A 21,335-nucleotide genomic window follows, 5' to 3' on the forward strand; every position below is an offset into this window, starting at 1 on the left:
TGAGGGGGACGATTGTACGCGAGTCAGACAACATTTCTGTCATCCAAACCAGATGAATCAGCACTTTTTTTCGTATAGTGAAGGTCAAATCAGCGCCCTTATCTAAACTCTGCCCGCAGGGAGACGAAAAAGGGGCGAGTAAAGAAACCACGAAAGAAACGACAAACTTGGTCAAACACAAGATTAATATAATGAAGGAAAACGAGAGAATGTGACTGACTGATTCATTTACATTTTACGCAATTTAACCTGTCAACCCAAGAACCTGGGTACTTTCGGAATTCAGAGCTTAAGAATGTGTAAAGAGGGAGTTTAGAGTTTTTGGATAGAGAGACACTTCGAGAAAATAAAGGAGATGAAGTGAAACCCAAGGTTCTAAAGGTGGAACTGGGACAGAACCCAACAGTTGCACTAACAGTTACAAGTGTTGCACAGCACAACTGAATTAAGGAAGCGAGAATGAGGTAAAGCAAAAGGCTAAGAAGCGGATGCAACTAGGGGCCGAAGGGATGCTTCAAATACCTTTCAGTAGTGCCTGCAGTGCACCACATGAAGTGCAGTGACGGCACTAGCCTTCCTACGGGGAATCTGAGAATACGAGAGAAGCAAAGCATAGAGGGAGAGCAAAGATAAGTCACCCATATCTAGTACTAAGAATTGTCGACCTCAAATGAGCAAAGGTGGTATATGGAGGTTCTGACTTGTGTTACGATGACACAAGCTAAAAGGGGCGTTCGCTAACCACTTAAAAAAATGGGTAGCCGGGAGTTAATAAAAAAAATAAAAAAAATAAAAAGTTCCTGACAAGAGAGGTGCCTTTTCCTAGAACTTTACCAAGATTCGCCGAAATAACAGCTACTGAAAGGAAATGGCAAGCGAAATGGAACTGGAATTGGAGTGTAAAATTTAGGCAAAAGGCCAAGCGCTGGGACCTATGAGGTCATTCAGCACTGAAGGGAAAACGGAGAGCAGAAAAGGTTTTAAAGGTGTACCATGCGGAGGACTTGATAACAATTGTTAGGAAGGGGTGAAAAATAAGAAGGAAGAAAGATACTATGGAGGTACAGTGAAAGGAATGAAAGAGGTTGCTCTTGGGGGCCGAAAGGACGCTGAAAAAAACCATAAGTAAAATGCCTACAGTGCGCCATGTGAGGTGCACTGATGGCATTAACCCCCTTACGAGGATAAAAGAAATGGATCTAAAGAGATGTATGATCGGAGTCACTCAATAAAGGAACTGCCTCTATCAACAAAAAGGACTTCTGTCCTAAGAGAGAGAGAGAGAAAAAAAATGGGATATGCCCTCCGCTTCTAGCGAGAGGTTTGACGTGAAGTTGTGAGATGTAATTCTACAAATCAATTATGAAGTCACTGAAGTTTATGTGGTTTCATTTCCATTTCGAGATAACAAATACTGAACTACTACTAAATGTCTTTCTTCAATGTAAAATGTAAGTGGTCAAACATTATATATATATATATATATATATATATATATATATATATATATATATATATATATATAACAGTGAACAGTTACAGAAATAATTCTCAACTCACAGTGGGTTAATAACAGAGTGCTTTCCCAAAAGCAAGCAAACTTGTAAACATACAAACATAATCTGCACTATGAACAGCAACTCAGACAGCCATCCCTATGTAAGATGCATTTCCCAGAAGCCCTCCTATGAAACCGGGCTCATTGCCATGCGATACAGTCTCCCAATCGCTGTATTATTCATTGCCGGCTGAATTGCCGATGCCGCTGTTACTTCGCTTTCCTTAAATGTCAACTTTTTGCTTCGCTGGTGCGGCACATTTGCCTCCATCTGATTCTTTGGGGGTCTTTTTCAATAACATTCATCTTCAGGTTCCACACTAGCGAGAAACAGTGGATTCATAAATGGTCTGTACTGCATCTCATCACTGTATTGTTAAACCGTAGTTTGCAGCGGAATGTTTTTAGAAACGGTTTTATTCCGTATTTATTATTTATCAAAACGGTGTATTATTACAAAAAACAACGTTGGTGTAACAATAAGCAACGAGTAGCGCTTGTATATATCACCATCACACGAAAGGTGTAAACAGATGTGTCTATATTAATACAATAATCCTGGAAATACCAGGTGACGATTACCATACTTGCAATGACTGAACTTGAAAGTTGTTAAGCCCAGCACCGGGGGTACTTTTGGTCATTTTGACACTGTCCGTCATTCAGCTCTTAAGACAGGGAAAAATGGGGGTTGGGAGTGGTTGGACAGCACAAAAAAATATCCAGAAAATAAAGAGATGAAGTACGACAGGAAAACGGATGAAAGGAAGCGGGAACGGAGGTAGATATCAACCGACCTCCCAACGGGACAATGCTTCACATTACTTCTAAGGTTCACATGAGAACATAGGAAGTTGCAGTATTTTCTTGAATGTTTAGGAAGGAATCTGTAATTCTTCAACTAAATTTGCTCTATGTTGGCACAGGTCACTATTGAACCTTGAAGATACTTATGAGAGGGCCTACCGATCTCGCCAATTTTTCCACCTTTGCTGCCAAAGAAAAATTGAGGAGTAACTGATAGGAGAAAATTAATAAATGAAAGGGAAATGGAAACAAAATAAATAGGTCCAAATCCCCAAAAAGGATAGTGCTAACATTTCCAGAACAAACCTGGGATCTGGTGACCCATCAGGTGATACGAGCATACCCGAAGTATCACTTCCCTTCAGAGTAAATTGGATTTCAGGAAATGCCTTAGTCGAAATGAATCTTCTCAAGTTGAGCATCTACGCTACTGTTAGCGCTGCCAACTGGGTGTGGTTCAATTTCTTGCAGCAAAATTGCCAAAACTCTACTTTGCGTTTAACTTGCATATCCACACCACTCACCTCTGCCTTCAACCTTAACCTCCGGGTGCAAGCTGTATAATGAGTTCAACTGAAAGCTACATTTTTTTTTTTTGTATGGTGTTTTTACGTTGCATGGAACCAGTGGTTATTCAGCAACGGGACCAACGGCTTTACGTGACTTCCGAACCACGTCGAGAGTGAACTTCTATCACCAGAAATACACATCTCTCACTCCTCAATGGAATGGCCGAGAATCGAACCCGCGACCATCGAGGTGAGAAGCAAACACCAAACCAACCACGCCACTGAGGCGCTTGTTTATCCAAGTAACAGAGAACTAGGGAGGATTGACAATGTAAAAGCGTCTCTTTACATCCTTTCTTTTCTGATCAAGCTTGCTTTTGAAATGAAATAAAAGTGTGGTTAAAATGAAATAAAACCCATTTCCTCATGATTGCCATTAGGAAAGCAATTATCTAATGATACCACTTATCTCTCGTCCACACCAGGAGACAAAATTAATGACAGACGTCAATTCGACCCTTTCCTGATCTTGACTTATAAAGTACGGTTAAATGCTACCCAGTTTTTTTAAAGGTATCTGTCAATCATGTAATTATAAGAACACCCATACATTAACCAGTTTTTAAATAAATTTGTTAAGCTTTAGTTCTAAAAAGACAACATCAGTAAACTGGTGCCAAGACAAATCAGCATTTTCTTGTCTCTCCATGCTCTATAATAATGTGCACATATGTATCCGGGTTAGTTTTTTTAACAAAAAAATCTGCTGTTATAATCAGTGTATATGCAGACACTTTTCTCAACTTATAACTCGTTGGAAAAGTTCTTGAAAGGTATGAAAAGAGTTTACATGTAAAAATATTTTTCATCATCTAGAACAATGCTTTAGAAAGACTAACGGATCCCCTTAATCTGCCCTTATGTTTTTTACTCAAGAAATCAGGATTGCAAGCCTAATATAATGCTCAGTCAAAATTCCGAACTCTTGGCATTTCAAAGAGTATCTTGCAAATGCTAGGCACCAATTACTCTACCGGACAGAAGTAGTTTCTTTCCTGAAAGTTCGTCAATACTGCTATTATTTTTATCGTCAACACGAATAACATCCAAGCTATTATAACATTATTCAATGCCAATTTTCAACTCGTTTTGACACTTTCCTTCATTTAAGGTGTATCAACCTTTTTTGGCAATGCTAAGTTGAAGCCACATTTCATGGAATTGTTCACCGACAATAATACGCCTCGGTTCCCATCCCCTACTCGTCTTTCTTCAAAATTAATAAGTTTTCATGGGTCCTGTCATCTAATGACACAGATGATAGACACACTGATGCTTCTTAAAGGTGATACAACATACATATCACATTTTTTCACTATAACATTATTATAATGGCCACATACTTCAAGTTGTTACATTTGGACCCTCTTCTTACATAAGGCACACTCACGCCCAATGTAGGTACATTCACAGCCCCTTCTTACACACGGAGTATACAATATTAGGCCCAATTCAGATACAGCATTTATGGATCTCCTCTTGTAGATGATATTACATTTAGGCCTTCTCCTCCAGATACTGCAAGTGTCACTAATCATTTCAGTACCCAAAAGAATACAGTTTCGTGATTCCCATATACATAAGCTTCTTATTCATCAATCAGACGAGATGTCTATTTCCAGTGATAACAAGGCGTAATGCGACCTCCAGCTTACTCGGGACGCGTGCGAGATTTTCCCTTCACGCATAAGTTGTAGACAATATATTCCTAACCTAACGTGAAGTGGTCTTCGTAATTAATACTCATACTTAGAACTACTTATACTAACAACAAGGATCAAATAAAAAGGACACAAATTAGACGCGTTCATATACTCTCAGTTATAAATAGAAACACAAAATAATTGAATCAGAAACATATCCTAAATTCAGGACACCAAATAAATTAAAACGTGCTAAAGCTGCAGTCAAATAGAGCCTTGTTTCACCAACGAAAATTAAAATAAATACGCTACATTTTATTAGAACTACTTTTCTGTACTGTTTAACAAACACGTTATTTACTTTTTACATATTCATTCTAATAAATAAATCATATCCTATGCTAAAATTCATGTACCTTTACCTCAACGCGAAACAACACCCTTTTCAGACTTTTTTGGGCTCTTCCATAGAATTTTTCTAATTCTCCAACAAGAACAACAACAAGAACAACAACAAAGTAGTTTGCAGGCTTACTCCCCGAGTACGCAAAAATAACTCACACTACCAGGATATGGATAACGAAGACCAAAAGAGTATTTTTTCAGAATAACTAACTTCAGAAAAACAGTATTTTACTTCTACAGGTCAGATCTGCACTGCAATTGATTAATAAATGAGAAATACTATCTTAAGAAAGGGTACTCTTTCTTCGGCGCAATCGAGTTTTCTGCACAGCATTATGATGTATGAAACTCTTAGCCACAGCCCTTGAAACTATCAGCTGGCTGTGGTGGCCTATGTTGTTGCGGTGCCAAACACATGATGATGGCTAACTTCGACCTTAAATAAAATAAAAATAACTGAGGTTAGAGGTCTGCAATTTGGTATGTTTGATGATTGGAGGTAGGATGATCAACATACCAATTTGCAGCCCTCTAGCCTCAGTAGTTTTTAAGATCTGAGGGCGGACAGAAAAAGTGCGGACACAAACATATAGCATCGCAATATTTTTTTTTTTTTAATTTTTAAGAAAACAAACAGCTAAAAAATGCGCCAAAGTTTCTTCTTCTTCAGTACAATGGTGTATAAGCCCCTGCCCATGAATCTTTAACAACGACACGGTGGTGGTCTGTCCTATATCGTTACCAGACGCACGATTATGGCTTACTTTGACCTTAAACAAAATGCAAACAACTGAGGCTAGAGGGTTGCAATTTGCCATGTTTGATAATTGGAGGGTGGATGGTCAACAAACCAATTGCAGCCCTCTAGCCTCAGTAGTTTTTAAGATATGAATTTCTTTTATGCATATGAGTATCTCATTTTATAATATATATATATATATATATATATATATATATATATTATATATATATATATATATATATATATATATATATATAACACACACACACACACACTACACACACATAATATATAAACAGTACGGATGTGTAATCTTGTTACTGAATGACAATCATAATATCTCGGGCAAAAAATCAAAGTAGGTAATTTCTTATGGAATACAAAAAACACGTTGCATGCAGAAATCCACAGCAACATTTAGTCTGGTCGTTCCCCATACAAGAGAGTTCTCCTAAGCCATACAGTCCACAGTGAGCTTCGAGTGGAGCTTCAAGTTATGGCGTTAACTACAAACCAAGATTTTTCTCTCCGTTGCTGAACGAGGAGTAGTACCCCATTACGTCAGTCAGCCAAATTAAACCATGAAATCAACAGAGAGAGAGAGAGAGAGAGAGAGAGAGAGAGAAGAGAGAGAATAAAACAATGACTTCTTTTATATAATGTACAATGGCATTAGCATAACAATTTACAGCACACTAACTCTTCTCCCTTTCCTACAACGAAGTGGCGTTTCAGGAAAAAAAATGAGCGTATATGTTTAAAGAGTTGATCAAGGAGGAATTAATAATAACAATAATAATAAGGAAAACAGTTTTATCTTGTCGATGCCCTAACGTTCAGAAGTACCCGGCCTTGCCTCTGAGACCCCTGAGAGCCCAGATGTTGCCGTTAGCCGAATTTGTTCTAGAGCGATCTGCCAATGCACCATAAGCTGTCCGAAAACGTCCATTTTCACGCCCCTCCCCACCAAAACTACAATGAGCATTAACTAGCTTGTCACGCGCCTACGCGCCCAGCCACTGGCGACTTTATACGGCGTATGAAGGGCGTTTACTTTACGCGAAGGGCGTACGACCAGGCGCGAAGGGCATCCCAGAGAGAGAGAACGAGAGGGAGAGAGAGAGCAGCGCGCAAGAGGGTACGTGCGTGCGTCTGTTCTGCAGGACTCGCTGGGATGGTTACGAATAGGACCTTAAAACCCACCACCCACACTCCACTAGCTTGCGCACTTCCTCAACACTTCTACTCGAGAACACAACCAGAAATACTCCTCAACATTTTACTTGTAGAATTTATTATAAACAAAAATTAAAGTCACAGAAACCGTTAGTCTTAATACTCTCAAAAAAAGAAGAAGAAGAAATCATGACCTAATACGCTCACTAACCATTGACACTTTCCTATTCGTTGTTAATCTCTTTTATTCTCTCTTTCTTTCTCTCCCTTACCTGGTTTCTCCTGTTTTCCCAGTGGCACGAGAAGAGGTGTCATGAGGTAGATGTAATCCCTGAGGAACTTCTCAAAACATGGGGAGTGAAGGAGGTTAAGAGGAAGAGCGTTAGTAACTCATAACTTAGGTCTTTTTTTTCCAACGATCGGCGCCACTTCAATCCAAGATAGCAACTGGGGGAGAGCCCTGGCGCATGCGCGGTGCGGTTCCGAACACTGAAATGTTGTGGGGAAGGCTTCCCTTCCAAGGTGGAGATATCCACGGAAAGAGATAGAGAGAGAGAGAGAGAGAGAGAGAAGAGAGAGAGAGAGAGAGAAAGAGATAGAGAGAGGAGAGAGAGAGAGGAGAGAGAGAGGAGAGAGAGGAGAGAGGAGGAGGAAGAAATGGAGACTAGTATTGGGTACAAATTTTTTTTTTTAACTACTTCGATTTTAATTATCATAAAAACAGACAATGTATACATACACCTCTCGAAAATCGGTACAACTGTCTTCATTTCCAGTCTAACTCATCTCCCTTTGTTCCCAAACCGACGTGAAATGAAACATGAAAATGAATTTTACCAAGTGACCGTCTACAACCCATTCCCTCTCCCTTTTACTCGGCCCTCTGCAACCATCCCCCCCCCCCCCCCCCCCCCCCCCCCCCCCGGTGCCCATGGCTCCTTATACCAGGCATAGCATCATCCCTCCAACCATCTCTATATTTAGCAGGATGCCAAAGACTGAGATTTCAGGCTGGATCCTACGGTAGGAAGAGCATGAGCGCCAATGCTCACTAAAAGGAGCATTGAGGAGCATTTCTTGTAATTCATTTCCACTTCGTTTTGTGTCTGCGAATTCTTACATCTGTAATAAAACAACGTGGAGGGAATTGCCTTCGTCACCTACACCAGAACGGACTATAGAGAGAGAGGGAGAGAGAGAGAGAGAGAGAAAGCGAACTTTAACGGGCATAAAATTTCGCGTCCGGTGACCGTGAAAAGGCAATGGCAACTCGTCCACAGGTGCCAAGCTGAAACGGGCCGATTCAAAGGGCAAATGTCTCTTGTGGAACTCTGAACATATTCCAGCCATATCTTTTTAAATAATTTCCCGAAGCTTATGCAAGGATATCTCGTAGGATTTTCCTCCTCCCGTAGGACTACATCGACCTTTCGTGAAATTGGCGTACACAGCGCTGATAAGTACATAGCAAACCTGACCACATCCCTGACAAATTTAACCCGTTTTCACTCGCTACCAATAAGGACTAGAAATCTTAATTTACACTTTGATCTTCATTTCATTTCTTTAACCTGTCGCTCAAATGTCCATTTAAAAAGACAACAGAGAGTTCTTATAATTATTAATCTTCAAACTGTCTACGTTTGCCACACGACAGAGAGAGTACTCGTCCGAACGATACTGAGAAGGAGACGAAACCGCCTGGAAGTAAACTCTCTCTAGTCGCATGCATGACACATAGGCCCTGCTACGTCTCAGGAGGACAATCCCGGGTTAAAGAAAACACCGAAAAAGAGAGTCCACCCTTCCACGACCTTGTCGTTGGAACCAGCGATAGCCCTGCAGGATCTCAGGTGTGATGGACAAGGAGTAGAATTACCGTCTTCGTAAGAACTTTCCTAGGCCGAACCGAGGTATAAGACCTTGCTATAGCTTGGCCCTTGAACAGAACGTGATTCTCCACCCCCTAAAATTTTTGAGGCTGGGGATTGGAATCGCGCCCTTACGAGCGACGGGAATAAGGCCCAGGTTCCCGAGGGAGACCTATACATGTCTGATATAGGCTGGTCTGTCTAGGAAATTATGAGTGAACATGACTTGGCAGAATGTGGCAGACCCATATAGGAGGATTTTGACCAGGCTGAGAGGAGTGAGGAGAGCAGAGGAGAGGAGAGGAACGGACTAACGAGCAGCATTTAAGCAGCAGAAAGTGTCTTCCTGGCCGTTCGTTCTCTCTTCCATCTACGTACTATCCTCTCTCTCTCTCTTCTGTTCTATTCTGTGATAGATTACTTAGCTTGTTAATTACGAGTTTTTAGGTTTGTGCCAAGTGAATATATGCTGTTTGAATTTATACAAGATCAGTAGTTAAAAAGAGTACACATAAAATCCATCTATGAGAGGCAGCAGTCCAAAATTTTCATGAAATATACACGCCATGAAACCAAGGATACACTGGCGATGACAGATACAATGAAAATTATATATTCCCTCTCCCTCATGCCACAAGTGAATGATATAGTAAAACTACCATAACAGAAATCGGCTTTGGAGTACCGAAAATTTTTACGAGCGTTACTGTAAACATAACTGTTTTCCATATTAATATCATTATCATTATTATGAAAACTGGGGTTTTGGCTTCTTCTTAGAGACCTTACAGGTACAATAAGAGTATTTTGGGCCTGGCAATGTGCTCAATAAAGCAAAACATCACCGCCTTTGTATTTATTCTACAATTTAACGGCAGTGTTCTGAAAAGAATACGGCGACGCTAACTCGTTAACAAAGAAAATGAAACTGCTCTTTTCTTCAAGCACCTGACACTGCAATCCCCACATTTCATATGTGTTCCCTGGCAACAGCAAAAAGGATCATTTTTTATACTATAACGTGGACAAAGCAATTGCTTCCATTTCTGATGAATCTGTGTCTCATTTTTTTTTTCCAGGATTCAACAGTAAATAGCTAACAGTGTTTTAAGGCCAAGTACAAAGGACGTGGTGCTAGCATCCTCACCTAGTAGGAATTGTTGGTAAACAAGAAGGTAGTATCTTTCTGGCATCGCTTCTTCCAATGTGGTGGGGAAAAGGTGAATGGTTAAAAATTCGACTCATATTTTCCAGAATTAAGCCTTACCAAGTAAGGTATGACTCCAGAGAGAGAGAAAGAAAGAGCAAAAAATAAAAAATAAATTTGTGATCACTCAAACATCCATACTTCACGCGCAGGAAACTTCCACATAAGCCAAACATGGCGCATCAGAATCAAGCCAAACTACCAACACACACCGTCCACGTCCATTTAGTAGCGCACACCTCGCATTTCCTGGAAATCGAGGCCTTTGCTTTTTTTAAACCTCTTTCACATCATCTAGCCCTTTCTCTCTTTCCCTCTTCAAGCTTCTAAATTATACAATTTTTTCCCATTCTTTCTAGATGATCAAACCATCTCAAAACACTAACCTCTTTTTACCACTTTTCAGCTTCACTAGATTCCACATCCTTTCAATTCTTACGTTACTTATACCACATAAACGCTTCGACTTGCCTTCTTACTTTCACTCGTAATCGACATTCAAACTTCACTTTCATAAAGGAAAGTTAGTTCAACAATCTCTTAAAACAATCCCACCTTGACTTCCATAGCCATTCCAAGTATCTTCCCGCCTCCTAACATCATCTGTTATTTCCGTTATATTTATTGTTGCATACCTATTCTAACCGGATGCTACATTTCTGTATCACTGTCAATCCCTTCAGATTATCTTCATAACCTTACTTTTAGCAAAGACACACAAGTTTTTTTTACCACTTTTTTCAGTTTCTCTCCACTATCCTCAATCAGTACTGCACTGTCTGCAGACAACAACCGTTCCACAATCTACTCACGACTCATTTTCCTGTTCAAAAACTTTCCATTTACGGCCATTTCCTTTCTCTGATATCTCCCTTAGTTCAATCCACACAGATATCAAATAGCCATAAGGTAAAACACCTTTACCTTGTACCACTTTTACATCAAACCAGGCACACCCTCTATTTTCATAAGAAAATAAGTATCTTCAGTACCATTCATTCTTATTATCCTCTGTGTTTTCTCTTTACTGATTCAATCATAACCGTTACCCCTTTTCTCTCAAATCAACATAATTTCTTGTAATAAACATCTGATATAATATTAATATATATATAGATATATATATATATATATATATATATATATATACATATATATATATATATATATATATATATATGTATATATATATATATATATATATATATATATATATATATATGTGTGTGTGTGTGTGTGTGTGTGTGTGTGTGTGCACGCACTCATATATATATATATTATATATATATATATATATATATATATATATATATATATATATATATATATAATATATATATATATATATTATATATATATATATATATAATATATATATATATACCAATGTGGTTTTTTGGTTTTAGACATGGAAGTGTGTGTGTGTGTGTGTGAGTGTGTGTGTACCAAAAAAACACATTACTCTTTCCCTCAGAATACTTCTATTTTACGTTCTGTCGTACTTCCTCAATCACAATCATATTATTACACCTTCCCTGTATAAAATCAAAGTCATATATAACCATATAATCATTCTAGTCGCATTAACCACCTTAAACATTGAACAATTGACCAGTTACAATTAACAAATAGAACTAATACTTATGGTTTAGGTTACAGGTTGAATTTCGCTCTATCCTCAAATGCAGTGAACAGTGCATAAAAAACTAAAGGATTATACAATCTCACTGCAAGTGAGGATGTAAACATAATCAATGAATATTGTTTACACAAATATCAAAAAGCGCGATAAGTCAAATTTTCCAAAAGAGGTTCACGGTATCCCTCAAAGAATTGAAAGGTGATACATAAACATGACGAATGTTGACGAATCTGGTGCGATATAGATTTAATTATAAGTGATGATATAGAAAAAGTTAATCATTTTTAGATTGATGAAAATACACACAAAAAACTAAAGATTCCACAGACAATACGAACAGTAATTTCAGTACAAAAAAGATAAAAAAAATTGAAAAGGGAGAAAATCAAACACATGGAAGTTGATAAATCATTAAAGAAAAACCAAGTTGATGGCCTTATATAAGAATTTTGTAATACCATCGGGGGCATTAGGATTTTAGAAGTGATTAGGTGAGATGGCCAAAAATATGTTGGGAACCACTGCTATAGATATAAATTTGCAAGAACACTTCTATAAAGCTAAATAAACGTGTAACAGAGTGTAAGTTTGACTTCAACGGGAAAGTTTACTATCAAAATTTTCATACGGATGGTTGGATACAACCATTTATTTCTTGGACAGCAGAAGAGTATATCAAAATCTTTATATGGATGGTTAAATACAACCTTTTATTTCTTGGAGATCAAAAGAGTAAACAAAATCACGCGATGCAATGCGATTGAAGTATCTGGACAAATTAATATCTATTTGACCATGGAATGGAAAACCTCCATTTCGTAAATTATATCAATCGATTCCATCAATAAAATTCGCCGTGCAAATGGAAAATAAAAGTTTGTTTGTTTGTTTTTGTTTATTTGTATGGTGTTTTTACGTTGCATTCAACCAGTGGTTATTCAGCAACGGGACCAACGGCTTTACGTGACTTCCGAACCGCGTCGAGAGTGAACCTCAATCAACAGTAAACAGCTCTTTTTGAATTACCTAATCCACAGAGGTAGTAGTGGGTTTAAAAGCAGTGTTTACAGACCTACTACCAGTATTTCTACATGTGTACGTATTTCAGCCTATGTACAATTTCATTCTCTCGAAGCAATGAAGTACACAAATCAGTTTTTATATCCAGGTTAGTGAACACTTTATTATAGGTAGCGCTGAGTTAATTCATGAAGAAATAGATATAGCTAAGAATAAAAGCAAGATACTGAAATATCCTTATTTTGTGTTAGACAAAGCATTCGCAGTAGTAAAAAAGAACTTTCATGATAATAAAGAAACTTTCAATATATTGGCCCACTTGTATTACCAAACAGTAATAATTTCAAAGATAATCCTATCTACTTTAGAACAACAATGCAACAAAAATGGCATTATCAAAGAACTTTCCTGACAATATTAAAGGATGTGGATATCATATTCCATTTAAGCCCTGTGATAACTCTTATACAGTCAAACTGGAAAAACGTTCAAAAAGAGAATAGAACGGCGTAAAACAATTGTGAGATATGCACAAGTGAATAGCGCAGTTTTCGTTTATATTATTGAAAACAATCACGAAATCTACTGGACTGGGGCAAAATGTAGTCTGCTCTGATAATTTCATGTAAATAAATTCTTTCCGGTCCAGTTTCATTAAAGAAAGTTTTTATACGAATACGAATATCAGTCAGGTCAAGTATAAAACTCGACCTCACAGTTTCAAAAGAAATGTGAAAATATATATATTTTAAGGAAGGTAGTTTACATGGGACGAGATCAAAGGCGTTAGTTTACACGTAGTTATAAACGGATTTGTAAACAGTACTGACCTAGGACACTAACGAGTTTACTGCTCCTCTTCCTCTTACTTCCATTGCAAGGCGTGAATATTTGGTTTCAACCAACTGTTAGTTCATTTGTACTGTCAGTCAAGGAAATATATTGTAAAATTCTACCAATATGTATCCGGCCTCTCAAAAATGTCTTAGATATAATGACGAAACCGGTCAGGATTTATACCCGGTGTTGCACTTCCCATGTGGTACACACATACACACACACATACACACACACACACACACACACACACGCACACACACACACACACACACACACATATATATATATATATATATATATATATATATATATATATATATATATATATATATACGAGAAGGATGAGAGAGAGAGAGAGAGAGAGAGAGAGAGAGTCAAGAGAGAGAGAGAGAGAGAGAGAGAGAGAGAGAGAATCCTCACACAAACTGGGTTAGAATGCTTGCCTCGCATGTAGGAGGGCTTCGATTCCAGACATGTGAAACTGTGCAAGAGTTTGCCCATAATAACTGACTGTCGGGAATTATGGCCAAGTAAAACATACTTTTTGCTGTATTTCAAAATGCAGTGCAACTACGGAGAACACTCTTTACATTTGCTGCCACCATCCATCTAGTAACTGTGACGTAATTTTTCTTTAGAATTGAAGATAAAAATTCACACTTAAAAGCAATCGTGTCATAAGTAAATGTTTATACTTATCTTTATTTACTACCTTTAGTTTTTTTATATACATAAAAATGCTACAATAATATAATGAAGAGTATGTTAAAGCCACTGTTCGAAACGTTTCTTTTGTATAGATATACATATATACATGTGTGTGTGTGAGACTTCGCCAAGACTACTTGATAACATACGAGTTTCCCATTACATTTTGGCATCACGTTTTCTCTTAGCATTCATTCGTAATAATAGAAAACGCTATACACACGAAGGCGAATTTAAAGGTTACCATATTTATAACTATAGCTTTGCTTTCGTTTTTTCGGAAAATGCCATTACCATATTCATCAAAGTATTCAATTGCCTCTTATGTCGTACCAGAGGAATATTATCCCTCATTTATTCAAGCTATAACCCGGTTTTATTATTACATGTAAGTTTCTTTTCCGGAAAATCTATTAAGTACCTAGCTAGTATACAGGAATGTGCAGTACAAGGATCCTGGTGCAGTATATTACGTTATCTTTAAACTTCAGCAAAAACTTTAATATTCTAGAGGCCACATAAAAGTAAATAGTAAAAAAAAAGTATTTAATTCATCTATTAAGATGAATATTTACCCGCATATTTTATTCATTTTCAGACATACCTGGCGTCCCAGGTACTAGGTATAGCTACAATAGGCTTATTGTGGAGACAAAGGCCAGTGCTTTGTTTATAAAGACTTTTCTTTGCGTTGATATGGTACTTCTTCTCATACGCGTTCTATTATTTAAAAAATTTCGAATTGATTAATAACGAATAATTTTCCGCACCATTTAACTTTGTGCTCGTAACCAGTAAGGAAAATACGCGCACGACGCGATTATTTTTTTTTTATTGATTTCGTACAAGGTCTTGTATGTTTTTATATTGCTGTCATTTATAATTATTTGATATATTAGTATATACATGCCATGGTATTTTCATGTCATTTTCCACTCTTGCAAATTAAGATGAAAAATAAATATAACATCGAATATCTTTGACATTTGTGACTTGGGACTATTGTAATTATTCTAAGTTGTACAACAACTCGACAATCCGTTCATATATATAAGCTGAACAAGCCTGACTATGAAGACATAAATGTTCGGAGATAAAGTGGTTCAAATTTTACTTTCGTTCAAGACATCCCGTCGGTCGTAGGCTAAGTCTCAATACGGAAACAAAACAAAAATAAAATGCGCCGAAGAAAACCAATATTGAGCTCATTTCCATGAGGACAAACATCAAATCATGCTTTTGAAATAGTGAAGCACGCGAATATGCAATACTCTTAAAGTGGTTATAGCTGTTAACGATTCTGTTTCGTTTTCTGTATTAGGATTACCATGACACATCAGAAAACGTTACCTACGTTTTCATGGAGGACAGTAACGACGCAATAGGGCAGTCTAAGATATACGCGTATCATCTGCAAGTTTATTTACATGTATTTACTACTATTTTGTGTTGCTTATCTTCCTATCGGTCGCTGTCGAAAGCGGTAACCGTTACATTAAACGGTTCAGTGACTTTCTTTCCCTCTATGAAATTTATTTTCTGTTTTCCCATCCTTATAAGCATTCTTCCTCTGATGAATTGTTCCATCAGCTCCTTAGTGATTAAGTCTATTGGAGAATTTCCCAAATAAAAATAGAAAGAAAGTATAAACGTACATAATGAAACACCCTGCTTATAATCTGCCTCCAATGTGCAAATTCCCCGAGTAAATCTAATCACCCATGAATATTTCTATAATAACATTTTTGGAGTATGTAAAGTAATGATGAGGAAATGAGTTTGCATGATTATTATAGTCTGGACATAGTAGATGGCAAAACCAAATTGGATTAGGTGGTGCGAAGAGCAGTGGCTGGTGGTATATTTGATCAATGTCTGAAACAAATACTAAGATAAATAGAATTTCACGTTGGATGAATTAATGTAATGTGGCTGTACATGACACCAGAAAAACGAATCACAGTGTCGTAAAAGGGCTAAATACCCTTCTGATCCTAGATCTCTAGATAAGTCACTGACCTCACCCTGCACACTGAACTTTATCAGCGAACTATGCACGTCAAGTAAGCAGCTTATACTACTATGTATCCTTCGAAAGCTTTGGACAGGATGATAGTCCATTCGACCTCTGACATCAAAGCACGTCCTTGATCTTGAGCCTTGGATGCAATTTTCAATCCCATCACCCACTGATGATACATATAGTGTGAAGTGTTTAATCGTCATAAATATTATAACTATACTTCTTAAAAAAAACTTCAACCAGAGGACGAAAGGTCAATGGACTTCATTAAAGAAAAACAAAATGACTAGTTCGATGTTAAGACAGAGTTACTAGATGCAAGGAGCGGATGATAAATCGGGATATAAAAATGTGGTAAAATAAATTGTTCTATCATCCTGATTTTCATTCAGCCTTAAAACCCAAGTTTTGTTTCTAATGACTGACCTTGTCTTTCTGCCAATATTTTAACTCTTTCATTATTTCTACAGTTCTTTCAACCATCACCACACTCCATTTAAAACTTTACTTTCTTGTTCTACAATTTTGAATCTATATCAAATATCCTATATCAAATACACTTTCTCAAACTTTTGATTGCTTTCAACAACTTATAATCTAAACAACACTTTCTGAACTCACTCCTTGTTGCTTCTCAGTGGATTCTACCAAAAGCTTTTTCATCAAATATCACATACAACCCTTCCAAAATGAACACTTGACCTACGCAGCTTGTTTATTTTCTTTTAAACCTGTCCTTGCACTGATCAGACCTTTCCTCATCTGACTTATAGCAGTTAAAATCCTAATATGTATGTCCCTACAAGTGTTAAAAGTCGTTTCTGTCATCACTATCCTTGCAAAAATGAACAATTATTCAGGACCTAACCTAACCCATCCTCATTGCTGTCTACATTGCAAACTATCTCCTCAATGTCTCTCCATTCTTCAACCTCTTGACTAATTGCATTCCTAAATGACGCTTCCACAGACATGCCCACATTTCTGGCAACCTCTACCACACTATTGCAATTCAGATCTGCCTCTCTCCTATCTTCTGCATTAAAAAAATCTTCAAAATACTTCAAAATACTCACTCCTTTTATCCAGGGTTTAACTCACATCAGACAAAATATTTCCCTTTATATTTTCTATTCTGAAATGAACTTCAATAATCTTTTTTTCTGTATATATTTATCCCCTTCAGAGCAAATTCTTACTCTCCTTTAATTTCTTGCGCCCACAGAACGTTCTGTTTTTGTTACTTACCTTTTTTCCTCTCTCACTTTCCTCGCGACAACCTTAACCATCCTGTATTGTAGCTGCACCTACAATAATCTTCTTACCCTCATTACACCACTCATTCCTCTTCTCATCATTTACTGCTTTTATTCCCTCTTCCTGCCCTCCTGTTACGAAATATTCTTCCAAATGACACTCGGATTCCATCCTGGAAACTTACACACTCCCCATATATGTCATTCCCATTTCTATCTAATCATACTCGCTTGTCTGAAATACTGTTACAGCCACATGTTTAAACGTTCCCCTTAAACTTAAATTTTTCAAGTAAATAAAGATCGTATGTATCATCAACTTATGACTCGCATTATTGCATATATCAACTTCCAACTACCATAGTCAATCTATCAAATTGGTAACATACTTTTGCATTTAAACTACATAGCAAAGCCGCCCATTCATATTTTCAAAAGGCAAACAAGCACAGATTTACCTTCTCCCAAAAAAACAATTACTTTCATTCTCTTCCACTACTGGCAAATACGAAAACTTGTAAAACTTTTTCTCTGGCCAAATTCAACCTCTTCTTTGGCTCTACAACTCTTGAGCTAACCCAGCCGTAATCACTCTTTGTTGCTTCCTTTCCTGAACATACACCGCCTTTTCACCACTGTATAGCTAAATGAAAAACCATTCGGCTTTTAATTGTCTGTAAAAGAAAACTATTGAGATGGCTATTTGTCTGTCCGTCCGCACTTTTCAGTCCGCCCTCAGATCTTACAAAATACTGCGGCTGGAGGGCTGAAAATTATGTTGATCATCCACCTTCCAATCATCAAACATACCAAATTGCAGCCCTGTAGCCTCAGTAGTTTCAATTTAATTTAAGGTTAAAGTTAGCCATAATCGTGCGTCTGGCAACGATATAGGAAAGGCCACCATCGGACCGTGGTTAAAGTTTCATGGGCCGCGATTCATACAGTAATATAATGAGGCCACCGAAGGATAGATCTATTTTCGGTGACCTTGATTATACGCTGTATAGACACTCGATTACGCCGAAGAAACTGCGGCGCATTTTTTACTTATTCCTTCCTTGGCATGTCAAAACTAACACATTATTTTATTCCTGCGAGTGTTTCCTCAGTAAGCTGCTGAGGTCTCGGGACTGCTCTATATGAATGTCTGCACATTTTGGATATGCACTGCTATTCATACGACACTTACAACTGCTGTTGGCGGACATTTAGGGCTTCAGAAAGAAAGAACGGGTTGTACTTCAAGACAGAATTTAGGAAAACTCGATTTTCAACCCTTGCATCACGTAGCAGTTAGACATCCTCAGAGGTATTCATTGTTCATAATATCATTCCACTTGAGCCTATCACCGCTTCATATGGTAAACGTTGAGTGTTATTCCTTCTGTTTCCCCAACTAACTCTATTCCATCCCATTCCCCTTCCGCCCCCGTACCCTCCCCTAAGGCACTTCCGACTATCCAGCGTTTAAGATAGTGAAAGGAGATCCCAAAAATAGAGCAGAAATAAAAGTTTCGTGATGGAACTGAGAGAAATCCCATTATTACGGGACCCTCCCCTAGTTCTTTTCTCTGTTTTATTATTATTGTTATTATTATTTATTATACCTGTGGATCTTCCACGAAATAAAAATAAAACGATAGATAATTATCAGAAACGCTTATGAAATTACACACATGACAGCCATGACTATCCTCCCATCCTCTATCTAAACCTTCTCCTTAGATCTACTCCTCCCTCCTAGGTCTAACCCTGCATCTTGAGTCTTCCCACCCTCCTAGGTCTAAATCCCCCTCCTAAATCTCTCTCCCTTCGAGGTCTAAACCTCACTCCTACACCTACCCCTTCCTCATAGATCTACCCCTCCCTCCCAAGTCTACCCCTCTTTCATAGGTCTACTCATCCCTCCTAAGTCTACCCCTCCTTCCTAGGTCTATACCCCTTCCTATTAAGTCTACTCCGCATTGAGATTGGGTAACAATGATGAAGACCTTCGATAAATCAAAAGGGTCGTGCTAACTGGAGGCAACTTGATTTCAATTGTCGAATATATTCAGTAAGAAAGTAATCCATGGTTAATTTTACATCATACTGTCATACCTGTGACATTTACAAAACAAATGATCGAGTCATCACTACACTTATACGGTAAATCTCAGTGTCAACAACTCCTTTCGTGTCCACGGAGAAAAGGTGACTAGAAATGCAAACAAGTTGTAATTTTGTAATATTCAACAGTTTTTATTTAAAACAAACTGTAAATTCAAAATAATGCTTCTGTTCTTTCAAGATCAGCGTCTGGACGAAGATAAGCCTAGACTTACCACATAAGTTTTTAGTAGCCTTTTGAATCGGCAAATTAAGGTTAAAGTTACCACTTGGTCGCGACTGAGAGTTTCATGGGCCGTGGCTAAGTGTTTCATATAGCATTATACGCTGCACAGAAAACTCGACTGCGCCCAGAAATTTCGGCGCATTTTTTTACTCGTTTATAACTCCCTTAACCTTCAACTGTCATATTGTAACCAAGTGTGGCTTTCGTAAAATGAATTACTTTCCGCTGTGTATGGTTGTTGAATGATACCAATATTAGCTGTCAAAATATCTTAAAATGTCCCAGATAGCAAACAATGAAACAACGTATATGAAACAAAGCAACCCCCTCACGCTACCAACTGAACCTCCTTCACGCCAGTCCGTTGAGATTACCAGATACGACAGAGAATACACGGAGGCTATAGTAATTTAATCAAAGACACTAGGTGGGACTGATTTTTAATAGCTGATAGCGCATCATTAACTTGGTAGAGTAGGGTTGATTTTATTTGATTTATGAAATTTAGGCTAAACCCAGCACTGCGGCACTTAGGCTTAAGACAGTGAAAAGAAGCAGTTAGAGTGGTTGGACAGCAAGAGAAAGGGATCCAGAAAATAAAAAAAGATGAAGTACAAGAATCTAAAAGTGGAATTAGGAGAAACCCAATAGTTGCACTATGTAAGTTAGAGAGGTTGGGCAGCAAGATTAAAGAAAGGATGCAGCCATGGAGGTAAAGTAAAAGGCTAAAACCGAAAATTCATTCAAGAAACCGAAGGGACAATGCAAACATCCTACAGTGCACCACATGAGGCGCACTATAGGCCCCTACAGAAGACAGTGGCATATATATATATATATATATATATATATATATATATATATATATATATATATATATATATACTAATCTTGATACTACATACTTGAATTTCTGACTCACTCTAATAAACGTATGTGACGTTTAGATTTTAGGTATTGTTCATATAGTTTTTATTTTTACTTTTCTTTTTTAAATATTAGTTGAAACACATTTCTAGACTTAATTTGTCAAAGTAAAACATCCTGTTCTAGTTTCAGTAACTTATTTTTTTAAAAATCTGGCGTATACAACGCCCAGAGGTTTAACAATAATGTTCGATCTCTTACACATAATTATGTTAAAATGCATATAACTATTTGTACAAATACACAGAATAATATATAAAAGCATGTAATGTCTGCGGCAAATTTAAAACTTGTGGTATTAGCAATTGTAAAAATATTTTCACCAATTAAGGAAAATGAGAGTATAACAATCACCCAAGAAAATATTTAGGCACTTTGCAATGCAAATTATATATGTAAAAATTAAAGTTATAACTCTGGAAACTGCTAATTATTCAGGAGGGATCATATTTCACATAAACGACAGCAGTTTTATAGCAAGACGCTCTTATTATCATTATTATTTATCATTCTTACTGTCGCGCGATGTAAATTGCGACCAAGAGAGAGAGACTATCGGCGCAGCAGCAGCACCAAAGCGGCAACTTGCAGAGCAGACTCAGT

General features: G+C 37.5%; 1 protein-coding gene across 1 annotated transcript in view; it reads right to left on the minus strand.

Annotated features, from left to right (window-relative positions):
* The window catches only part of LOC135197946 (uncharacterized), a 503,607-nt gene extending 496,301 nt beyond the window's left edge, over positions 1-7,306 (minus strand). Inside the window, exon 1 of the mRNA XM_064225235.1 lies at positions 7,173-7,306. The gene's annotated coding sequence lies outside the window, so the exon portion shown is untranslated. The remainder of the gene's footprint in view (positions 1-7,172) is intronic.
* Positions 7,307-21,335: the final 14,029 nt, after the last annotated feature.

This window comes from Macrobrachium nipponense, chromosome 21, assembly GCF_015104395.2.
Source record: "Macrobrachium nipponense isolate FS-2020 chromosome 21, ASM1510439v2, whole genome shotgun sequence".
NCBI lineage: Eukaryota > Metazoa > Arthropoda > Malacostraca > Decapoda > Palaemonidae > Macrobrachium > Macrobrachium nipponense.